The sequence below is a fragment of the Trichechus manatus genome, unplaced genomic scaffold (genome assembly GCF_000243295.1).
Source record: "Trichechus manatus latirostris isolate Lorelei unplaced genomic scaffold, TriManLat1.0 scaffold00085, whole genome shotgun sequence".
In the NCBI taxonomy this organism is placed as follows: Eukaryota; Metazoa; Chordata; class Mammalia; order Sirenia; family Trichechidae; genus Trichechus; species Trichechus manatus.
This window is the reverse complement of record NW_004444021.1, coordinates 7,414,844-7,439,115: the sequence shown is the minus strand read 5'-3', so window position 1 is coordinate 7,439,115 and position 24,272 is coordinate 7,414,844.

Below are 24,272 nucleotides of genomic sequence, written 5' to 3'. Positions count from 1 at the left end.
GTCATCGGGCAACATGTGTAGTAACTGTTAAATGAGAAACTATTTTGTTCTGTAAGCCTTCATCTTAAGTGAGAATAACAGCACAATTGAAAGAGCGTAGTCAATGTCACTGAACTGTGCGTGTAGAAATTTTTGAAATGGTGTATCATTGGCTATGTGTATTTTCACCAAAAAAAAAATGATGTTGAGAAGCTAGAGGGTTGATATGTTGTGGGGTTGTTAACCAATGTCATAAAACACCATGCGTACTTCTGTTTGATGAGAAACTGTTCTGTAAGCCTTCACCTGAAGTACAATGAAAAAAATAATAAATAAATAAATAATTCTAAAAGTTCTCTTGCTCCCCGAGTCCTGTAAGATTTTTGAGATGGCTTAGTGAAAATTTTCCATGGAAATTACATATTTGTAGTTGACCATTTTCTCAGATATTCTGAATTCATGCTCATTATAATGTAAATGAAAAATAAAGTATCAGAATGTATATTCTCTCTATGTTGTTGTTGTTGGGTGCCGTCAAGTTATTTTCAACTCATAGCGACCCTACAGGACAGAGTAGAACCGCCCCATGGGGTTTCCAGTGGGCGGCTGGTGGATTCAAACTGCAGACGTTTTGGTTAGCAGCTGAGCTCTTAACCACTATACTACCAGGGCTCCGTTCTCTCTATATACTTGTATAGTTCTATATTTAAAAATATGTTCTTAAAAAAACAGAGTAATTCTTTAATTTCTATAAAGGTAAAAGAAATACAACTTAATTTGTCATATTTTTGGTAATTTTATATTTGTCTTATAAAAATTGAGGCCCACGTAAAGGACATTTAGCATTAAGTATGTAGGTTTTAAACAGTTATTTACATTTTTGTCCAATTCCCTTGCCATCAAGTTGATTCCAACTCATAGTGACCCTATAGGCCTGAGTAGAACTGCCCCACAGGGTATCCAAGTAGTGCCTGGTGGATTCAAACAGTCGACCTTTTGGTAGCAACGGTAGCTTTAACCACTACATCTTATATATTCAATATGATAATCTAACATTTAGCTGAAATTCATTGCATTTACATTATGAGAGGTATTTGATGTGATAGAATAAATAAAACCATACATTTTGTATTCTCTGACATGTTTTGTGTCATTGTTACTAACACAACAGTGTTTTCAGTAATATGGTTTAGTGAGATTTAGCAAATTTAAGATGTGTATTAGGTGAAAGCAATGGTATTTTCCTGAATATCTGAGCCTTTGTTTTATGTTGTCATAAAAATTTCTGGAACTAATGGCAGTAATTTAAATTACAGTTTTGATATATATCTTTGGAGCTCTGGTAGCACAGTGGTTAAGAGCTACAGCTGCTAACCAAAAAGTCAGTGGTTCGAATCCGCCAACCGCTCCTTGAAAACACTGTGGGGTTGTTCTACTCTGTCCTATAGGATCGCTATGAGTCGGAATAGACTCGATGGCAATGGGTTTGGTTTTCGGTTTTGTCCATATATATGTGTGTATATTTATAACAAAAGCCTCAGGGAAAAGCTGCCATTTGGGTTCAGAACTGTCATTTATCTATTCAAGTTTCAGAAGTGTCTTAGCTTTCTTTGTTCCACAAGAGGCTTACTGGAACCACTGCATACTGTGTCAAACTACAGGCAAATCCTTTATCAGCACATGCTTTTGAAACTGTCATTGACCTGCTTGGACCTAAGGAGTGATAAGCATTAATAATATCCTGTTCCTTTTATCTCGTCTGCCTTTCCGTTGCATTGACAGATTCTTTATCTAAACTTGGGTTTTACAGTCTAGACAAATGCAATTCTTTTTGCCTTCAAAAGTGGTGCTTAACCTAGTTTGTATAGACGTGTAGCTTTTTTTTTAAACTACTTATCTTCTAAAATAATCAATACTTTCTTGTAAATGACCTTGGGCTTTACCTGGAAAGCTTCAGTATCATGGATAACAACACATCTGAAATCAAGCATATCATTAAAAAGGTCCCTATATTTCCAGAGATTGCTGAATGACTTTGTATGGTGTGCATTCTGAGCCACTTATGTGTATAAAGCATGCACACATACATGAAGACACACAGACACACTCATTCATGTTCTTCATAAAATCAAGTGAAAAATGAATTGTGAATTGCCTGTGGGTAACACTTCAGGATTACCTGGGTGGTGCAAATACTTTAAGGCACTCCACTGCTAAGCAAAAGTATGGCTGTTTGAGTCCACCTAGAGGAGCCTCAGAAGAAAGACCTGGCAATCTAATTCCAAAAAATTAGCCATTGAAACTCCTATGGAGCACAGTTCTACTCTGACACACATGGGGTCTCCATGAGTCAGAGTTGACTCCATGGCAACTGGGTTTTAATGCAAGGTTGAAACATAAGAAATATGTCTTTTGAAACTTTTCGGTTTTTTATGTGAGGATCTCCAAAGTGTAGCTTCTTTTATTCTCACCATTTTTATATTGTAAGTATCTTAAATACAAAAGATAAAGTCAAAACCACTGTATGCAAACCACTTTATACAATTAAAAAATGTTTTGTATGTTATTTTGAGTATATATGAGTATATATTTGAGTATTTTGTTTTTTTTTTAGTCTCAATATTGGTAAGATGTTGTACAAATAATACTTAAATGATTTTCTAAAAAAATCCCATTCCCAGAAGATATTTTATCATGTTAAACATGAAAGAATTATGCATAATTATAAAACTAGATGAATCATATTAACCATTATGTTACAGAGTGATAGGATGATGAATTAGTTAAAACCCAGAAGATCATCTTAAGGGATCTATCATTCCCAAATTCCTATTTAGAGCTCTCATTAAAATCAGGCTAAAGATTGGATGTAAGACTAAATATTTTAATTTTTGTTTTATATGACAAGTGATTTAAATAAAAGTAAGCCATCATAACCACTGATAAACAGGCTTTGAGAAAAAAATCACCAGTTTTGTCTGTTCTGCTTCCTTTAGTGTATGTTAAGGAAGATGTTTCCTTTCAAATATTCTTTTTCTCTTTGGCCTAAGAGTGTGTATTTGTGCATTCTTTTTTTAAAGAAACAGACGTGTCTTGCTAAGAGATAAGTACCCCTAAAAAGCAAGTAAGTAGCCCTAAAAAAATTTTTTTTTTTTTTCCTGAACTCTTTCTTTTCTGTCTGGCCTGGGTCCCACAGTTGATCAATTGAAACAGTATTCTCACCAACATCCTTCATTCCTTTATATCTTCTTCCTTCAACCATACCAGCCAAGCAATGATTGTTAAAATATTTTGCCCATATTTTGGGGGGAGATTATTTGTTTTATTAATGAGTTGATAGAGTGTTATGTATTCTGTATGCAAGATGTTTGTAAAATATATATTTTGCAAATATTTTCTCTCAGTTTGTGGCCTGCCTTCCCATTTACTTAAGAGCATCTTTTGAAGAGCTGACATTTTTAATTTTGATGAAGTCCAGTTTGTTTGAATGTTTTATTTTATAGTTTATACTTTCGGTATCTTCTTTAAAAAATAATTGCCAAACGAATGTCACACCATTTTCTTCTAATATTTTACTTAAAATTTTAATAGGGTTTGCTTCTATACTTAGGTCTATGACCCATTTAAAATTAGTTTTTGTTTATGGTGTGAGGTAAGAATCAAAGTTAATTTTTTATACATATTTCCAGTGGTTATAGCATCATTTATTGAAAAGGCTATCTTTTCCCCATTGGATTACCTTGGCAAATTTGTGGAAAATCAATTGACCATATGAGTGGCTTATCTGGGGAAAAGGTAGGCATGTGAACAAAATCATATCCCAGCTGACATGGGACACTGCAAGGAAACAACTATGTTTGCCACGTAATGCCAATTACAGTATTTTGGTGAGGACTCTAACATAGCAAGAGTACCTCTATCCTAGTAGGACTGAATAGCCTAATTGATGAATATCCCTAATTTTAGATTAGATCAAAGGAAGGATAAAATAAAATTAACCCCAAACAGTTAGTACAGATAGCAAAATGAATAATCCTAGAGGACCTTTCAGTAAGTCACTTTTTTTCCATGTCTCCTCTTCAGATGATGGGTATTAAGAGAAAATTTTGACAATTTTATTCACATTTTATTATTCCATGAAGGCCAAAGACATAATTCAATCTCCAATTGTCAATATAGTCAAACATACTGATTTTAGACTCAGATTATTTAATGGCAGAAAATCATGTTTACAACACAAAAGACACATTTTGGCTAAGGTAAAGCCAAAGTGAAATACAAAAGATTGCCTCATATTAACTAGACCTCACTGAGGTTATCCTCAGTCTGACAGAGTGTTTCTCAGTTCTTACCCATTGTGGGGTCCATACAAGATCAGCTTCAGTGATCTGGATTTATATCACTGTGAATCCTAAAGGATTGTGCTAATTTTGTTTGATTTATAGGATTACATTCTAGCTGAGTACTGTGGACCTAATGTGAGTACAGTTACCAATGAATATTCACAATTAAGATGCTTTCCATGGAGAATTCTTATAAAAATAAAAAGGTTTACTAGTGTTGGAAATGTTTCACTGAGGATGCATTCAGCTGCAAGGAATTCTGAGCAACAAGTGGTATAGAACATATGATAAGAATCTGTAATTAAGACCTCTTGCCAACTTCTTGTTCTGTCATATTTAAATCTGGCTTTTGTTTACGGTGAGACAATATGACTGTTGTAAATCCAGGCATCATGCTTCTATCTAGATAGGAGAAGCAGAAAAAAAGAGTGAAGGAGTGATGATAAAACACAAAATCTGTCCTAAAAATTTTTTTTTTTCTGTAAGTGGTACCTAATGTCTTTTACTTACTTTTCGTTGAGCAGAAATATGTCCTTTCGTTACTCCTAAGTGACTATTTCAGGAGGTAGCATAGGATTAGTAACCGATGGTACTGAAGGAAGAGGTCCAAACTTTACTGAAGGTATTGGCAAAAAACAAGGCTCCGAGAACTGATGGAATACCAGTTGAGATGTTTCAATGATGGGATGCAGTGCTGGAAGTGCTCACTCATCTATGCCAAGAAATTTGGAAGACAGCTACCTGGCCAACTGACTGGAAGAGGTCCATATTTGTGCCCATTCCAAAGAAAGGTGATCCAACAGTATGCAGAAATTATCAAATAATATCATTAATATCACACAAGTATAAAATTTTGCTGAATATCATCTAAAAGCATTTGCAGCAGTACATTGACAGGGAACTGCCAGAAATTCAAGCTGGATTCAGAAGAGGACATGGAACAAGGGATATCATTGCTGATGTCAGATGGATCATGGCTGAAAGCAGAGAATACCAGAAAGATGTTTACCTGTGTTTTATTGACTATGCAAAGGCATGTGGCTGTGTGGATCATCACTAATTATGGATAACATTGTGAAGAATAGGAATTCCAGAACATTTAATTGTGCTTGTGAGATATCCGTACATAGACCAAGAAGCAGCCGTTCGAAGAGAACAAGGGGATACTGTGTGGTTCAAAGTCAGGAGAGGTGTGTGTCAGGAGAGGCTGTATCCTTTCACCATACTTATTCAGCCTGTATGCTGAGCAAATAATCTGAGAAGCTGGACTAAGTGAAGAGGAATGAGGCATCAGGATTGAAGGAAGATTCATTAACAACCTGCATTATACAGATGACACAACCTTGCCTGCTGAAAGTGAAGAAGACTTGAAGCACTTACTGGTGAAGATCAAAGACCACAGCCTTCAGGATGGATTACACCTCAACATAAAGAAAACAGAAATTCTCACAACTGGACCAATAAACAACATCATGATAAACGAAGAAAAGATTGACGTTGTCGAGGATTTCATTTTATTTGAATCCACGATCAACACCCATGAAACAGCAGTCAAGAAATCAAACGACTTATGGAATTGGGCAAATCTGCTGCAAGAGACCTCTTTTAAGTGTTAAAAAGCAAAGATGTCACCTTGAAGACTAAGGTGCACCAGACCCAAGCCTCGGTGTTCTCAGTCACCTCATGTGCATGTGAAAGCTGAACAATGAATAAGGAAGATTGAAGAATAATTAACGCCTTTTAATTATGATTTTGGTGAAGTATACTGAATATACCATGGACTGCGAAAGAAAACAAATCTATCTTGGAAGAAGTACAGCCAGAATATACCTTAGAAGGAAGGATGGCGAGATTACGTCTCATATACTTTGGACATATTATCAGGAGGGATCAGTCCCTGGAGAAAGACATTATGCTTCGTAAAGTAGAGGGTGAGCGAAAAAGAGGAAGGCCCTCAATGAGGTAGATGGACTCAGTGGCTACAACAATGGGCTCAAGCATAACAACGACCGTGAGAATGGTGCCAGACCAGGCAGTGTTTCCTTCTGGTGCACATAGGGTCACTATGAGTTGGAACTGATTCAACTGCACCTAACAACAACAAGAAGTGCGTGAGTAACTGGGACGATGAATATTTAACTTGACATACTGCTGATATGAACAAAAATTTTTTTTATTAAGAAAATCTAAGATATATAATTAGTGTCTACTTCTCTTTTACTTTTTAAAAATTTAAAAGACATTTCACTGTTAAATGAGACTTTGGTATTTTATAATATAAAATGATAAAATTAATTTCACTTTCTTTCATGAAACATTTTAGGCTTTTGCTCACTTATGTCAAAGAATTATAAAAATAACCCATCACTCTCAAATGATTAACAAGTATTATTCCTTAAATATGTTTGTTTCATTCACTGTACAGATCCCTTCTCTTCTCTGTCAAATAATTTTATGAGAAAAATTCAGCTAGCAAAGTAATGTCGTTGCTAATATGCCTTGTTCTGAATTCTCTCTGATAATATGAAGTTGAGCACAATAACAGTGTGGTTATATTTCTAAGCTGAAATAGAGTGCAGTCATTATTTTGTTCTGAAAATTACACTGGGATTAATCATTTAATAGGCCCATAATTGTACGGTCAATGCTAGAATAATTTAATGTGGATGGTAACATTTAAGGAAACTTTTGTTTACATACACAAGGCATTCAAAAGGCTACTGGTGCATTTAGGCAAGAATTGTTTTGCAAACATTTAACATTTATCAGAATTATATTTGCCATATGAATTTAGAAAATAAGAATTATTTAAGTGGCTAAATCTCTGGAGGAGAAGAAAGGATAATTGTGATTTACTCCCAGATCTTTGACTTACTTATGGTATATTACAACTAATAATGTCAAGAAAATTGCATCCAATTGTCATTTCATTTTTCAATTATGTTAGAAGCATAATGACATAATAGATTTGTAATGATAGTTGATATTTTATAATAAATATACTTTCCAAAAGAGTTTGTTTTAGTACTTTCTTTACAATTTTTTTCTCATTGATATAAAGAACCTGTCTTGAAAATATTAAACATAATCACCAAATACTTCTGCTCATACACAATTTCTTGAACATTGTTTTAACATTTTATCAGCAACAAAACATTTGACAGTCTTTATAATTTTTATCAAGAGATATTTCTCGTGGCAAATAGGCTAAGTGTCAAGCTGCTCACTAGGAAAACAAAAGAAGACCAAATCAAGAGAGGACATATGTACCATGTTCAACATCTGTCATATCTGAGGCTAGATTTGAAGCAGAAACAGCTGGAGCTGAGAGCTAAGCAAGGATGTGGAAACTTCGTCTCACGTACTTTGGACATGTTATCAGGAGGGACCAGTCCCTAGAGAAGGACATCATGCTTGGTAAAGTAGAGGGCCAGCAAAAGAGAGGAAGAACCTCAACAAGATGGATTGACACAGTGGCTGCAACAATGGGCTCAAGGATAATGATTGTCAGGATGGAGCAGGACCAGGCAGCATTTCATTCTGTTGTACATACGGTCATATGAGTCAGAACCAACTCGATGGCACCTAACAACAACAACATAAGTATATATCCTGCATTGAATCATCCTTGAATTACTGCAATAAGTCCTACTTGGTCATGATGTATTGTTTTTAATGTACTTTAGATCCATTTGTAAAATATCTCATTCATGACTAAGATGGACTGGTCTGTACTTTTCTTTCTTATTGCAATCTTGAATCAGTATAGCTATCAATATCTTCATTCATAAAAAGTCTCTGAACGCTTTCTTTTCCTTTCTAATTTCTGTAACAATTTAAGTAGCATTAGAATTACCTGATTTTGAATGTTTGGTAGAATTTCCCAGCGAAACCATCTGAATCTGGTGCTTAATGGAAAGTTAATGCTTTAAAAGTATTTTTTTTTCCTCACATATATTTTTGAAATCTGAAAGAAAGAAGACAATAAGCATACAAATGTATTTTTTATGTATTCTTGCTCATAGGCTGAAAAATAACATTTTTGAAATTAAGTTTTGTTTTACTTCTTGCACTAGCTCACAAATCTGCTGTATATTTCAAATAATCCTTTTCTGAAGGTGTTATCCTAGATAAAACTCACTGCATTTGGAAATGTTCTCTTATTAAATTCTTCTTTTAATGTGCCTTTTATTGAAGTTAATCCATTTGTTAAATTTCTGATTATTCTAATAATGTGATCATTAGTTGATTAGAAACAAGAAAGCAGAGAATAGAAGTCAGAGGAATTGGAAATGGTAAATATACATCCATTTGCAATAGTGACATTTCCACAAGACAAAGGTAGAAAATATAAAAAAGTAAATGCAGTAACTAAATGCACATCAGTCCATGGTCATTTAATATAGAAGTACATATTTCTATATTTGTAAAAGACCCCTAAGACCATAATTTTACCTAAAAAATAGTAAACAGAATTATAATGAATGCTCAGAATGCTTACTCTGAACCATGGTGCACTGCTGAGTCGGAATATAACTGTGCTTAAAATAGAAATTGGTATCATTCCATTTTACTTCCGTTTCTTTGATATCAATAGCCATTGGGGATGTAAGTCAGGCTAGTGTGAGCTGTTTCTGTTAAAAAATGACAAAGCAAACTTTTTATTTAATCTCTGAGCTAACTTGGAAATATGAGATCTGCTTTAGGGAAGGATGATGATTAAACACACACACACCCACCTCGAGTTTTCTCTAAAACAGTTGCAAATATCTAAGAATATCCAGACAATAGGTATTTGGATTTTTGTAGACCTAGGATAAACAAGATATGATATATCTACACTTCCTAGAGAGATATTTAATATCTCCCTAAATCTAGTAATTTCTAAAACCAGTAGTTTTTCTGGAGGGCAGGGCTATTTGAGTGTTAAAATGTCGTTACTCACCAGGACGGGAAATCTGTCTCCTGATTCAGTGATACTGTGCTACTTTAGAAATCCTCTTTCCATGAGTGTTACTGAGTCTTGTAATTCTTTTATAAATGGTAGTTTCAAAGACTGTTCATCCGAGCTTCCAGCTGTGTATACAATTGACTATTCAGAAGGAAATAGAAATTGAACTCTGAAGAACCACCAATGTACTCTTACTAATGAAAGCTTATATAAACAAAAAAATCTCTATTTGAGAAATATTAACAACTTTGTCTGAAGGTCTTTCTGGATTTTAAATTTTTGACCATGGTAATACATTTTTGGAAATGTTATTTATTGAAATAAGGGATTATTTGTCTTCCCTACATCGCAAAACAAATACCTACACAACAATAGAAATGTAGGTATAAGGCTTTTTTCTATTTATGTCCATTATTCATTTTAATTATTAATACATATTAAGCAAGTACTGTGGGCTATATTATATGCTAGATGCTAAAATGCATCTAGCATATAATTCTTAAATTTCCATAAGGGTCCAATGGTCTTCAACTCTTCCTGGACTTATCACCTTCAATATTTATTAATTTTGTTTCTTTCCTAAAATGTATAACATGTAATTTCTTTAATAAATTTTCTGATGCACACTAGCTTCATTTTCTCACGATTCCTTCAAAATCCTCGCAGTGTGTTTTTGACATTTTCACATTGCAAAACTATTTTCTGTGACATCCTTCTGGAACAATTCAGTCGTCTTTTCTAATTTCTCCCTTTTGGATCATTCACCATTCCTTGAAACAGTCAATTACTTTCTTCTTCGAAATCTATTTTTATCTTTAATTCCACGCATCCGAAGTTCCTGATTCACTTCTCTTTATGTGTTGCTCTTATTTGGTTCAATTCTCTTCTTTCCCAGGCCATTGATCTTGGTAGTGCCCCAGGGCTTAGTTGTAAGACATCTGCAAATCTGTTGCTACACTGACAACTTGCGAAAAATTATCCAGTTGTAACTTAAGAACTTCTAAATTTGTATCTTCAAACTCGAGCAAACTCAAACTCAGATCTCATTTTTAACTCTCCAAATCTTCAGAGCTTACTTATTTGTGTATTTTTATCTTCCTTGAAACTTAATGGGAACGAATCTCATTACTTTACTCCAAAAACAGTCACCTCTACTCAAGTTCCTGACCACCATTTACACTTCCTATTCCCAGTTTTCTGTTCCAATCTATGTTGTTGTTTTTTTTTAATTACTCTGTTTCTTTCTTCTTCATAACCCCGCATTTAATTTCAATTATTCCCCAATTCTGCTAATGTTGTATTACAGAATGCATTTCACACATTTTATACCTTTTTTTAATTCTTATCTACATTTACCACCCAAATCTTTTTGCCTATGTTTTTTTTTTTTTTTTTAATTAATTTTATTTACAACCACCATTTAGCTTGGTGGTTCTTAAACATAGCTATGCATTAGAATCATCTTGGCAGGTTTTTGTCTTTTAAATAATTATTATTGAGTTTTAACTTACCTGAAGTGCATAGCGCTTAATTACATAGCTCGGTGAATATTTACAAGTGTATTGACCCATTTAACCATAACCCAAGGAACTCTGGTGGCATAACAGTTAAGTGCTTGGCTGCTAATGGAAGGGTTGGCAGTTTGAACTCACCCAGAGGCTCCATGGGAGACAGACCTGAAAACTCTCTGGTGCAGTTCTACTCTGCCACATGAGGTGGCCATAGGACAAAATCAACTCGGTGACACAAAACAACAGCCATAATCTGGCTGAAATCATAGAACATTTCAACACCAGAAATGCTTCTTTGTATCTCTCAGCTGGCAGACAAGCTTTAAAAAGTATCAATGATTCATCCCCAGCCATAGAGGCTTTTATTTAATTTTATTTAATTTGTCTGTGGTGGGTATTTATTGATATTTATTTATTCACACAAGGGTATTTAATAACTTTAAAGTAGAAAAGCAGAGGAAATAAAAAGGATCCATCTTTTGCTATTAACATAGTGTTGAGAGATAAAGATAAGTTGATTAACTTAAGAGAGAATACAGTTCTTGGAATGTTTTGAGGAGGAGGGAAGAATGGAAGTAGACAGACATAGTTTAAGGTGAGAATGGTGGCATTTCATGCCATGTTATATAAAACATCTCTGTTTTTATGTTAAGACATTGTTAGTAAATGTCTTAAGAGTAACTTAGACTGGAATGGAGAGAAGAAACATGCTTGTGTCTTCAAATGAGGCCTCTTTAGTGGATTATTTAAATTCTGTTACATTGTCTATGGCATATTTGTGACTGGAGAATTTATACATCTCATAGATAATCACCCAGTAGAATAACTGTCACAAAGACGATACTTGTTATTTATATATATATATATATTTAAGCCTTTTATTAGTAGATGCTTGCAGTTTGTTGACTTTTTTGAAAAAAATCAAGTTAACACTTTTATTACAAATTAAAAATATTTTTGAATAAGTTAATGACAAGGTCAGCTTGTATTTAATGTGAGTACTGGTATGTTTGACAGTAAATTTACAATCATTAATTTTTCATTGGTCCTACCTGTTTTACGTTTTGGTTTGCTTGTTTGTTTATATTTTCTCTATTTACTTGCCTTCCTTCTGATGAACTGCAGCTTTATTTTTCTATTTTCTCAATCTACTATTTGTTGTTAATATTCATTTACTGTTCTTTTAGTAGTTACTTTGCAGATCACAACGTGCACATGTGGTGCAGTGAATTAATGTGGCCCTTCTAGCCATGTGTGGTCTTGTGACTCCCACAGAATGATTGGGTGGGACTATTCAAATAAGGTGCCTGTGGCCCACCAGGGATATTGGACAGCCTACTAACAATGCAAATAAACTGCATAGAATTCTTGTGGGAGTGGAACCATGCAAATAAGTGGTGGTGCAGTGGTTAAGTGCTTCATCAATCTATGGCTGCTAAACCAAAGGTTGGCAGTTTGAATCCACCAGCTGCTCCTTGGAAACCCTATGGGGCATTTGTATTCTGTCCTGTATATGAGTTGGAATTGATTTGATGGCAATGGGTTTGGCTGTTTTTTGTTTGTTTGTTTGTTTTTGCTTTAATGATTGATCAGTTTTGCCATCCTGCTAGGCTTAAAGGGAGACATGGAGAGAGAGAAGGAGCTATAACACAGAAGACAGTGAGAGATGGCAGTGCAGCAGTAGCAAGAGCAATAGTGGCATGAGACGGCAGGAACCAGGAAACTGGTGCAAGACAGCTGCGGTGAGGCTTGCTGACCCACGGAGCTAAGAGTTGTAATACTTGCCTGAGGAGGACCCGAGCAGGGCCCTGTGGCAGAAGGCCTGGTTGCAGGAAGCTCCAAGCAGGGCCCAGCCCCAGAGGGTGAGAAGAAGCTGTCCTGATCAATAACTGTATCCTGAGTTGTTCCTGCTACTTCTGAGTTGTTCCTGATCCCAGGTTGTATCCTGTTACTTCCCAAATAAACCACTTAACTGTAAATAGAGTTTATGAGTTCTGTGAGACGGAACCCAAAGACCAGAGGGAGAGTATTGATGGGGGAGGGTGTAGTTGATGTTAGAGATGACGGAGTGGTACAGCAGTTTGGAAAAGTTGGACATTTGGGACATCTTTAACTTCTGCCTCATGGGAACCAGCTTTGTACTGATCCTTATAAAAGAAATTATTCATTTAGCACATAATATAAATTGATACGTAGATAATGAAAGGAACTTGTGACACTCACTGCACTTATACTTTTATCCTGCCTTTTTTGACGTTGATGCCATGTAATTCAATTCTGAATATGTTTTAAATGCCATGAGATTATTGTTATTCTATATTTAGTTATATTCATTTAGATTTAATGAACTGTTTATGCTTTCTGTTGCTCTGTATTCCTTCCTAAAGTTTCAAGCTTCCATCACTTTTCTTCTGAACACTTTTAAGTTCTATCTTTAGTGTAGGTTTTTTTTTCTTCAATTTTTCTTTATCCGAAAATGTTTATCTTTATGTTTGAAAGGATATTTTCACTGGATGTAGAGTTTTAGGTTGGTAGTGAATATCATTCCATTGCCTTCTAGTATCTATTGTTGAAGTTTGGAAGTTAGCTGGCCGTTTTATTGCTCCATTTTTAAATGTCTGTTTTCCCTATTTGCTTTTAAGATTTTCTGAGAATTTTTAAAGATTTTCCTTAGTCTTTGTTTTTCAACTGTATTTCATTATGTGCCAACTCCTGCTGACCTGGCTCCCGCCGCCTCCTCGTGGCACAGCCACCTCTGCCTCCTGCTCGCTACCCACCTGCCCCATGCTCACGACAGGCCCAGCCCAGATCCTCTGCCAACCCAGGCAATACCAAATGCCAGTGGCCCATGTAGCCTCGCTGCCTCTCACGAACCTCACCCTCCTCTACCTCCTTCCCCTCTCACCTTGGCTCCTCGTTAATGTGCAAAATAGCCAGATACTAGATTTTTTACTATTGTCATAAGCGCAAAGTGTCATATAATGAGTGTCTTAGGCTGGGTTCTCTAGAGAAGCAAAACCAGTAAACTGTATAAGTATATATAGAGAGAGATTTATATCAAGGAAATAGCTCATGCAATTGTAGAGGCTAAAACGTCCCAAGTCCACAGATCATGGTAGAGGCTTCTCCCAGTTCATGTAGCCACAGAAGCTGGTGAACCCAAGGTTGGCAGGTCAGAGAGGGGCTCCCTATCACAGGCTGTGAAGGTCAGTGAATTCCAAGATCAGCAGGCAAGACAGTCAGGTTTCTCCTGATTCACATAGCTGCAGGGGCTGGTGAACCCAAGGTTGGTAGGTCGGGGAACAGGACTCTTGCTTTCAGGCTGAGAAGTTCAATGAATTCCAAGATCAATAGGTAAGCTGCTAGCTCAAGTCCTACAAACCGGAGGTGAGACAAGAGGCAGCTGCTGAGTCTGGAAGAAGCCAAAAACCTTGGCAAGGCGAGCAGACAGAACGTAACCTGCAGAAGGTAGAGATGAAACTGAGAGGGCCGTGAGCTGCCACAGGCTCTGCCTCTGCTAGTACCACTCAGCAGATTCCATCATGGGGGTGATCACAACATTATACAACTACTGAAACACTGGGAATAATGGTCTAGCCAAGCTGACATACAATCTCAACCATCACAATGAGATAGTTGATAAGCGAGGAGTAAGTCTACTTTCTTCTATAGTGTCTAATGTATTGTTAATCCTTATATTGCATTGTTTACTTTTTATTTTAGTTTAGCTCTAGAATTTTAATTCTATTATGTTTTCACAGCATCAGTTCTTTCCTGAAATTATTCATCTTGTAATTTAATTTTTATACATGTTATTTTAAACTTGCATTTGTTAAGTCAGTACCTGTAAATTCTGTGAGTTTGTTTCAGTTGAATATTTTTTTCTCTTAGATTTTTGTCTATTATTGTCTTCTTTCATGACTTTTAAGAAATGAATGTCAGTTAGTGTATATAAAATGTTCTTGATACAGTCTGAGGCTCTGTATGACGCACTTTTCAGAGATTAACTTTTGCTTTGCTAGGTAATTAGGGCCAGGCTGGATCATCTTAAGCCTATCATCAGGAATTGAACTGATTCAAAAGTGAGCCTCTGTTCTCCTCAGGAATTCTGTATTTCTGGCTCACCCTTACTGTTATGTAATAGCCCTTTAGCAGGTTAACCTGAGAGCTCATCATTTAGTGCCCTGAATAGCAAAGCTTGTGCCCTAGCCCTAATAAACTGGCAAAAGCTCTTCTCAGCTTCTCAGATACTTCTCTTAAGTCATTAAATACCTCTAAAGCAGTGATTCTCAACCAAGGGTGATATTGCCCCCACTTCCCTCCCTCTGGGACATTTTTCAATGTCTGGAGACATTTTTGGTTATCATAACTGTCATGGTGCTACTTGCACCTAATCGTTAGAGAATAGGGATGATTCTAAACATCCTATAATGCACCGTCCTCCCACACAACAAAGGATTATCTCATCTAAAATGTCAATAGTGTCAATAGTAGAGAAAGCCTACTCTAGAGGAAGATCAGAATTGTGTGCATTACTTATTTATTTTGGAATTTCTTCTCTGCAGGATTGTGAGCATTCAAATCTTTACTACTCGAGGGCTCTCAAATACATATTTTTCATTTAGCAATTTTGCCTAGATTTTCAAATGTTTTGTCGGGACAGTTGCTATCAGTGAAGCTAATCTGTCATTGATAGAAGAGAAAATCACAAGTTCAGTTTAGAGTTCCGTAATTTATCCATATTTTTTCTGCCAGATAGGAGCAGGGAGGAGTGTTGTACAATATGTGGGTGATAGACCTAATGCAGAGCTAGGTCTTTTAGGTATTAAGGAGCAATTTATGAAATAAAGCATCTAGAATGCTATGGATTATAGTGCTTATAAAGCTAATTTTGTATTGTAGGATGAGGAAAGCATGATCATTGATTTTTGTAAAAAGGGTGGGATTTAAAATAGAGATGACTTTGAAGGCAGATGAAACGTTTTATGTTCCCAAGAAAATATTTTGGTATTAAATGCAGCTTAACAATGTTTTGTAAAGCTCAGATTTCTTTTTTAATGGCAATAGTGTCTGTTTTATGAATTGGAACTTATCCCTCAATGGAAGTGGATACTACTTTAATGCCCAACAGGGGGCTTTTCAGTGCTGAGATGTGAAAAATGCAATTTATTTTTTGTTGACACTCAAATTTAAGTTTAGTTCCATTATGTTATTTTTTCAAAAAGACACCATTAGAAATTAGTCTCTCAGGGGCAGTACCATGCTAAATTAGTTTATCAGTGCATCACTCAGATTAACTGCTGCAAGAAAGATTAAATTGATCAGTGCCAACTCCACTTCTCCCATAATGTCTTTTCCAGTTATCATGATTGCACAGTAGGATTCCAAATCCCACGGTTTAAAAAAAAAGATCCAAGACTTTTCCAGTATATGTGGAACCAGCCTTAAGAGAGTCCAGGAGTAGACATGGTGAATGTCAACAGAAATAGCTGATGTATCTTGAGACCCTTTGACAGAAGGTAAAGTTTCAAAAGCAAAAACAAACAACAACAACAAAAACTTGCTTAGTGCAGGTATGAGCACATATAAAACATCTTTCTGGTATTCTCTGCTTTCAGCCAAGATCCATCTGATGTCAGCAGTGATATCCCTCATTCCATGTCCTCTTCTGAATCCAGCTGAATTTCTGGCACCTGTTGATGTACTGCTGCAACAATTTTTGAATGGTCTTCAGCAAAATTTTACTCACGTGTGATATTAATGATATTGTTCGATAATTTCCACATTCTGTTGGATCACCTTTCTTTGGAATAGACATAAACATGGATCTCTTCCAGTCAGTTGACCAGTAGCTGTCTTCCAAATTTCTTGGCATAGATGAGTGTGCACATCCAGCGCTGCATCTGTTTGTTGAAATATCTCAGTTGGTATTCCATCAGTTCCTGGAGTCTCATTTTTTGCCAATGCCTTCAGTGCAGCTTGGACTTCTTCCTTCAGTGCCATTTGTTCTTGATTATACGCTACCTCCTGAAATGATTGAACTTCGACCAATTCTTTTTGGTACAATGACTCTGTATTCCTTCCATCTTTTTTTGATGCTTCCTAGGTCATTTAATATTTTTCTGATAGAATCCTACAATATTTTAACTCGAGGCTTGAATTTTTTCTTCATTTCTTTCAGTTAGAAAAATGCTGAGCATGTACTTCCCTTTTGGTTTTCTAACTCCAGGCCTTTGCACATTTCATTATAATACTTTGTCTTCTCAAGCTACCCTTTGAAAACTTCTGTTCAGCTCTTTTATTTCATCATTTCTTCCTTCACTAGCTATTCTACTTTCAAGAGCAAGTTTCAGAGTATCTTGTGACATCCATTTTGGTATTTTCTTTCTTTCCTGTTCTTTTAATGACCTCTTGCTTTCTTCATGTATGATCTCCTTGGTGTCATTCCACAACTTGTTTGGTCTTCAGTCATTAGTGTTCAAAGTGTCAAATCTATTCTTGAGATGGTCTCTAAATTCAGATGGGATGGGATATAATCAAAGTCATACTTTGGCTCTCGTGGAATTGTTCTAATTTTCTTTACCTTCAACTTGAACTTGCATATGAGCAATTTATGGTATGTTCTGCACTTGGCCTCTGGCCTTGTTCTGACTGATGATATTGAGCTTCTCTATCATCTCTTTCCATAGATGTAGTAGATTTGATTCCTGTGTATTCCATCTGGCAAGATCCACATGTATAGTTGCCATTTATGTTGTTGAAAAAAGGTATTTGCAATAAAGAAGTCATTGGTTTTGCAAAATTCATGGGATCTCCAGCATCATTTCTATCACCGTGGCCATATTTTCCAACTACTGATCCTTCTTTGTTTCCAACTTTTGCATTCCAATCACCAGTAATTTTCAGTGCATCTTGATTGCATATATGATCAATTTCAGACTGCAGAAATTAGTAAAAATCTTCAGTTTCTTCATCTTTGGCCTTACTTCTTGGTATGTAAATTTGAATAATAGTTGTATTAACTGGTCTTCCTTGTAGGTGTATGAATATTATCCTATCACTGACAGCATTGTTCTTCAGGATGTATCTTGAAATGTTCTTTTTGACGATGAATGCAACACCATTCCTCTTCAATTTGTTGTTCCCCAAGTAGTAGACCATATGATTGATTTCAAAATGGCCAAAACCAGTCCATTTCGGCTCTCTAATGCCTAGGATATTGATATTCATGCGTTCCATTTCATTTTTGATGATTTCCAATTTTCCTAGATTCATACTTCATACATTCTATGTTCTGATTATTAATGGATGTTTGCAGTTGTTTCTTCTCATTTTGAGAATTAAATCAAATTAAAGTGAGAAAAATAAAATTGAATGAGCAACAATTTTCTATGAAAAAGCTAATCCAATAAAAATAATAGTTTGAAACAACTGGGGAACATTATTATTTCATGTTTACTTAAGTTTTTCTAAATAATAAAAAATTGTAATAGCTACTAATGGCCTAAATGTTAATATTAATAAACTGGTTGAGGGTGTACAATAATGTAGGTGTTATAATCTTACTTTTAATGTTCTCTCATATTCAGTAGAGGGTGATAAATATAAGATATAAGGCAAAACATTCTACATATTTCAAAACCATGCTTTTTTTTTTTGGTGTTACAAAGTAGAAATGGTTAAATTACTTTTTCTTAAACCATTTTAGAAGGTTAATGGCTACTGTGACATTGTAAGTATAGTTGGAAGTTTTATTTAGAAATTTATAATCAGCATTGAGATAAGTCATTAAAACTGACCTGATGAAATAGGAAATTTCTATCAACTCATGATGCAAAATAGGAAACGAAATCTGGATCTACATCAACTCTAAATTCTTGTGTCATTTATCACAGTGTTTGATTACATATTGCTCTTTATGGTTTGCTCCTTTTCTTTCTGATGGTGTTCTCTTACCTCTTTAATGTCCTATAGAACTTTCATTTAGTTGGCTAGTTATATAAAATTAGGTATATTGACATAATAGACTGCTATGCAATATTATATATAATGTTTTTGAAAGATAATTTAATAACATGAAATAATATTCAGAACATATTGTTAAGTGGTGTTGTTTACCAAACAGAAAATAGAGTATAACAACAACAGACAAGGTCTATAGTTTATATTCTCTTACTTTGCACTATACATGTGTTTTACTTAAATTGACTTATTGAATGTATGTCTATAAATTTCTCTGCACACATATTTATAAGAGTATTTCTGAGGTGATATTGCATGTGAGTCTTAATTTATTGTTTTTTTCTTTTCAAAATTTTCTACAAGATTAAAGTTGCCCTTAAAATCAAGAGAATTGACTGAGAACTGGTGAGGAGTATAATAAAAATAAGGTGTGGGTAATTGCCTCCATAAACAACTGCCTCCTCTGCCATAAGAACAGAAGAACTGGATGGGTGCCTGGCTACCATTACTAAACATTTTGATCAAAGATTCTGTATAAGAATCCTGATCAAAAGGGAGAAAACATGGAATAAAATTTCAAAGTCTCATGGAATCCAGACTTCTGGAGCCATGGAGGCTGGATGAACCCCTAGAACTATTGCCCTGAGACAGTCTTTAAACCTTAAACCAAAAATATCCCCTGAAGTCTTCTTAAAAACCAAACAACAGTTTAGCTTAACTAGTAAACAATGTCTGCCTTGAGCACTGTGCTCTTTTAAGAAGTATCTATATGGGATCAAATTAGCAACAGCAGCTCAAAGATTAGATAGGAAATTTAAGGGGCAGTGAAGTTATGTTAATGGAGAAGAAAAATTCAGAAAAGGAGGGTGATAATGGTTGCACAACTTGAAGAATGTAATCAATGTCACTGAATTGTACATGTAGAAATTGTTGAATTGGTTATGTTTTGCTGTGTATATTCTCAACAACAAAAAGAAAAGAAATTATTAAAATACATTTTATTAGTAATTATGGTTAAATATGTACTTTCAGAGAAGTTGAAAACAGAGTCTAAAATTAATTACTTAACTTCTATTCTTCATTTTCATACATATACATCTCTCTTACAGGAACCCTGGTGGTATAATGGTTAAGTGCTTGGCTGCTAATCAAAAGATTGGCAATTCGAACCCACCAGTGGCTACATGGGAGAAAAGACCCGGTGATCTGCTGCCATAAAGATTTACAGCCTATGAAACTTTACAAGACAGTTCTGCTGTGTCATACAGGGTCATTATGAGTCAGAACTGACTCAGTGACACACAATAACAACAATAATTTATGTAAATACCCAAATATTAGATTAACAAACAGTTGCCATTTGGTCATTTCTGACTTATTCTCTACCCCATTTGTGTCAGGGTCGAACTATGCTCTACAGGGTTTTCAGTGGCTGATTTTTCAGAAGTAGATTGCCAGGCTTTTTAGTGAGGTGCTTCTGGGTAGACTTGAACCACCAACCTTTCAGTTAGCAGCTGAGCATTTTAACTGTTTCCACCACTAATGGGCTCCCAAATATTAAATATTAACCTATAAACTGGACTAGTTTTATTAGTGATAAACTACATCTTATTCTATTATCGTTTCCTTCAATGATTGAGTTAACCTGAAAAACAAAAAAACCCATTGCCGTCAAGTCAATTCCGACTTACAGTGACCCTATAGGACAGAGTAGAACTGCCCCATATGGTTTCCAGGGAGCACCTCGTGGATTCCAACTGCTGACCTTTTGGTTAGCAGCCATAGCTCTTAAGTACTATGCCACCAGGGTTTCAGTTAGACTATAGTTCTATATAAATTATTATGAATTTTTTTTTTTTTACCATTTTTCCCCCAAAAATGAGTAAATCTAGACACTGACTTCACACTTTTCACAAAAATGAATACAAAATGGATCACAGATCTAAATGTAAAACACCAAACTGTAAAACTTCTACAAGATAACATAGGAAAAAATCTGGATGATCTTGGTTTGGTGATGAGTTTTTAGATACAACACCAAAGCACAATCCATTAAAGAAAAATTGATAAGTTGGAATTCATCAAAATTAAAGACATTTTGTTCTGCAAAGACACCATTTAGAGAATAAAGAGAAAAGCCACAGAATGGGAAAAAGTATCTGCAATATACATTTTTGAAGAAAGGACTTGTATCCAAAATATACAAAGAACACTTAAAGCTCATCAATAAGAATATAAACAACCCAATTAAAAAAGGGAGAAGATATCTGAACAGAGACTTCACCAAAGAAGATATACAAATGGCAAATAAGCATATTCAAAGATGCTTTTCCTCATATATATTAAGAAATTACACATTAACAGCAATGAGAAAACACTGCACCTCTACCAGAATGGCTAAAATCCGAAACACTGACGATACTAAATGCAGGCCAGGATGCGTTGCAACAGGAACTTTCATTCATTGCTGGTGGGGATGCAAAACGATACAGCCACTTTGGAAGACAGTCTGGCAGGTTCTTACAAAGCTAAAAACAGCCATCACACTCCTAAGTATTTACTCAAATGAATTGAAAACTTTGTCTGCATAAAAACTTGCACATCAATGCTTATAGACGCTTTCATAATTGGCCCAAACTAAAAGCAACCAAGAAATCCCTGAGAAAGTAAATACATAACAAATCTTGATATAACCATACCGTGGAATACAATTCAGCAATATAAAAAGAGCTCTCAATCCGTGAAGAGATATGGAAGAACATTAAATGCATACCGCTAAGTGAAAGAAGCCAGTCTGAAAAGGCTACATACTGTGTAATTCCAACTATAGGACATTCTGACAGTAGTAAGATCAGTGGTTGCCAGGAGTTTGGGGCAGGGGATGTCTAGAGGGAGCATGGGGGATTATTAGGACAACGAAACTGTTCTGTACGATACTGTAATGGTGGACACATGATACTATACATCTAAGACCTGTAGAACTGTACAACACAAAGAATGAACCCAAATGTAAACTGTGGACTTTAGTTAATAATAATGTGTCAATATTGGTTAACACTAACGCAAGATGTTAATAATAGGAAAACTGATCCTGAGGGAGGGGCAGAGGGAACTCTCTGGACTACCTGCTCAATTTTGTGTAAACCTAAAGCTGCTTTAAAAAATTAAAAAAAAGAGAATCGACCATCATTGCTTGTTTCAGGCCTGCCCCTCCTGTCCTGACTTTGAACACTTGCTGGGTCTGCATGCCTCTGCGTCTATTCCAAACACCAAAGACAATCATACTAATTAGCAGAAAGTGAACTTTCAGAATTCTTTGTACAGCTGTGTGTGTGGCAAAAGTGTGTCTAGTGTGCACTGCTACCCATGAATGAATGCTCTCCAGCATTAAATGGCTAAGGAAAAGGATACAAAAATTCCTTGCTAGGGCATTGTGGCTTGGAATTCTGTCAGCTTTCTTTAAGCTACCTATGCCAGTTGCCTACCTGGCATGTAGAGATAGAGCCCCCACAGGTATACCTGTGTCAAGGACACTTAACTTCCAGACTTCATAGAAATAAAGCATAATGGAATTCTTGCCTGATCTTTTATTACTATCCATTTTGTGTAAGTATTTCAGTCTGGGTAGGCAGTATATCAACAGGTATATATTTTCCATTTGAATACCTGAGTGCTAAATTTATATACCTTTTTTATTTAGCAAAAGAAATTTCCTGGCCTAATTTGTATAGCAAGGATATTTCCCCCTTGTTTTCCCTTTCTGAATAGGAAGCTTCCATAGCTGGGGGAAAATGGATGTTAATAATATTCCAGCACAAGCGTTTTATTGTGTAGCACAATTTTATTTGAAAAGTGCAAGTGATGTTGAGATAGAGGAAGAGTGAACAGTGAAAGCAGAGTTTATTATTTATGGCAATATCGAATGCCTGTACAAAATGTGAATGTTTCGATCTGGTTTCTGCTGGTAACATTTTATGGCTGATTAAAGCTGTCAGAGCAACATTCAGATTAAAGGCAGTGGGAAGTCATTGGGCCATCTAGAAGTCTATATAGTCAGCCAGCACTAAGCGCTGCTGCAGAAGGCAAGAGTGCTAATTATTTTAGTCCTTACTGAAATCTAACAATGTTGTTTTATTTTAAAATATCAAGATTCAGTGAATATATATATGCATATATGAATTTCATACTGTAAATATGTTAAAGCCTTAATTTAACTTTTAACTGTCAGCGAAAGAATCCAGGACAAAAAGGAAATTCATAACTCCATGTTTCTACTAATTCCTAAATTGTGAGAATTACAATAATTTAACAGAAATGGTGATGATAAACAGCTTCAACAAATCAATTCCGCTAAAGTTCTCACATCATTTTAAACGTAGTAATTATAAATTATTAATACATGCATATATTTTATTTTTTCTTGAAAACTGAGTGTAAGTTACCATTGTTTTACATGGCATCTTTATTCAACTTTGTGTCTGAACCTGAATCCTCACTAATTAATTCAAATATTTGAAAGTCTTTTATATATAAAGGAATTGTTCTTAATGTGTGCATTAGCACACTGCCTGAAATGGAGGAGTTCAATATTTGTTTGTTTGACTAAGAGAGAACTAGGATAAGTGTGTGAAAGCTACAGAAGAATGGATTTTATATCTATAATGCAAGGAAATAGGACTGTCTAACGATGAGATAGATTATCCTCCAGGGAACAGAGTACCTGTTGGGAAGTCTTTAGTTACAGCTCAAAGCCTTTATGAAGTATCAGCTGTATTGTTGTGTAGATGATATTAAAGGTCTCTTCCATTACTGAGAAGTTTTAGACATACACACACACAAAAAAAAAATTATGTAAAATAATTTATAAATTGCCTAAATTCATTATATCAATTTACTTTTTTTCTGGCATCCTTTAAAGGTCAATCAAAAATATATTTTCACTGCATTGGTATTTTTGTTTGGTTTTTGTTTTTACTTTTGCCTTCATTCAGTAATGTCTGTAATTATCTGTGTGCCTTTGATAAGAAAAAATCATGGGATGTTTAGACATATGATTACCATATATTCCAAGGCTTTATTTGGTGTTGTCAATTTACAACTCTGAAACAGTTAAAATGGCTTTTGTTTTACATTGTAATTTTTGGTTTAAATAGGTAGTAGATGTAAATTAGTGTCTGATATCTGAATAGCTGGCAAGTGGTCCTTTCAAGTTGCTGCATTGATTTTGTTCCCGTAGAACATGCTTTCTTTTTTTTCTTTTTGGTCTCATTGCTGGATAAGCCATATAAGATTCTTTATATCTGTCTCCTACTGCCCCAACGGTTATATCCAGATTCCACCTTCTGAACCAGCTGTCTTGATGGATCTCTGATGTGGATCTTTTTACTTTGAACCCATTCTTCCTCTATTTCTGATAATTTGATGTTTTGAGAAAATCGATGCCTCTTCACCTCTGCCAGTCCTATTCACTCTTACACATAGCCCTGACTTCTGAGACTATTGCCCCAGCCATAATTTTGTGTCCTA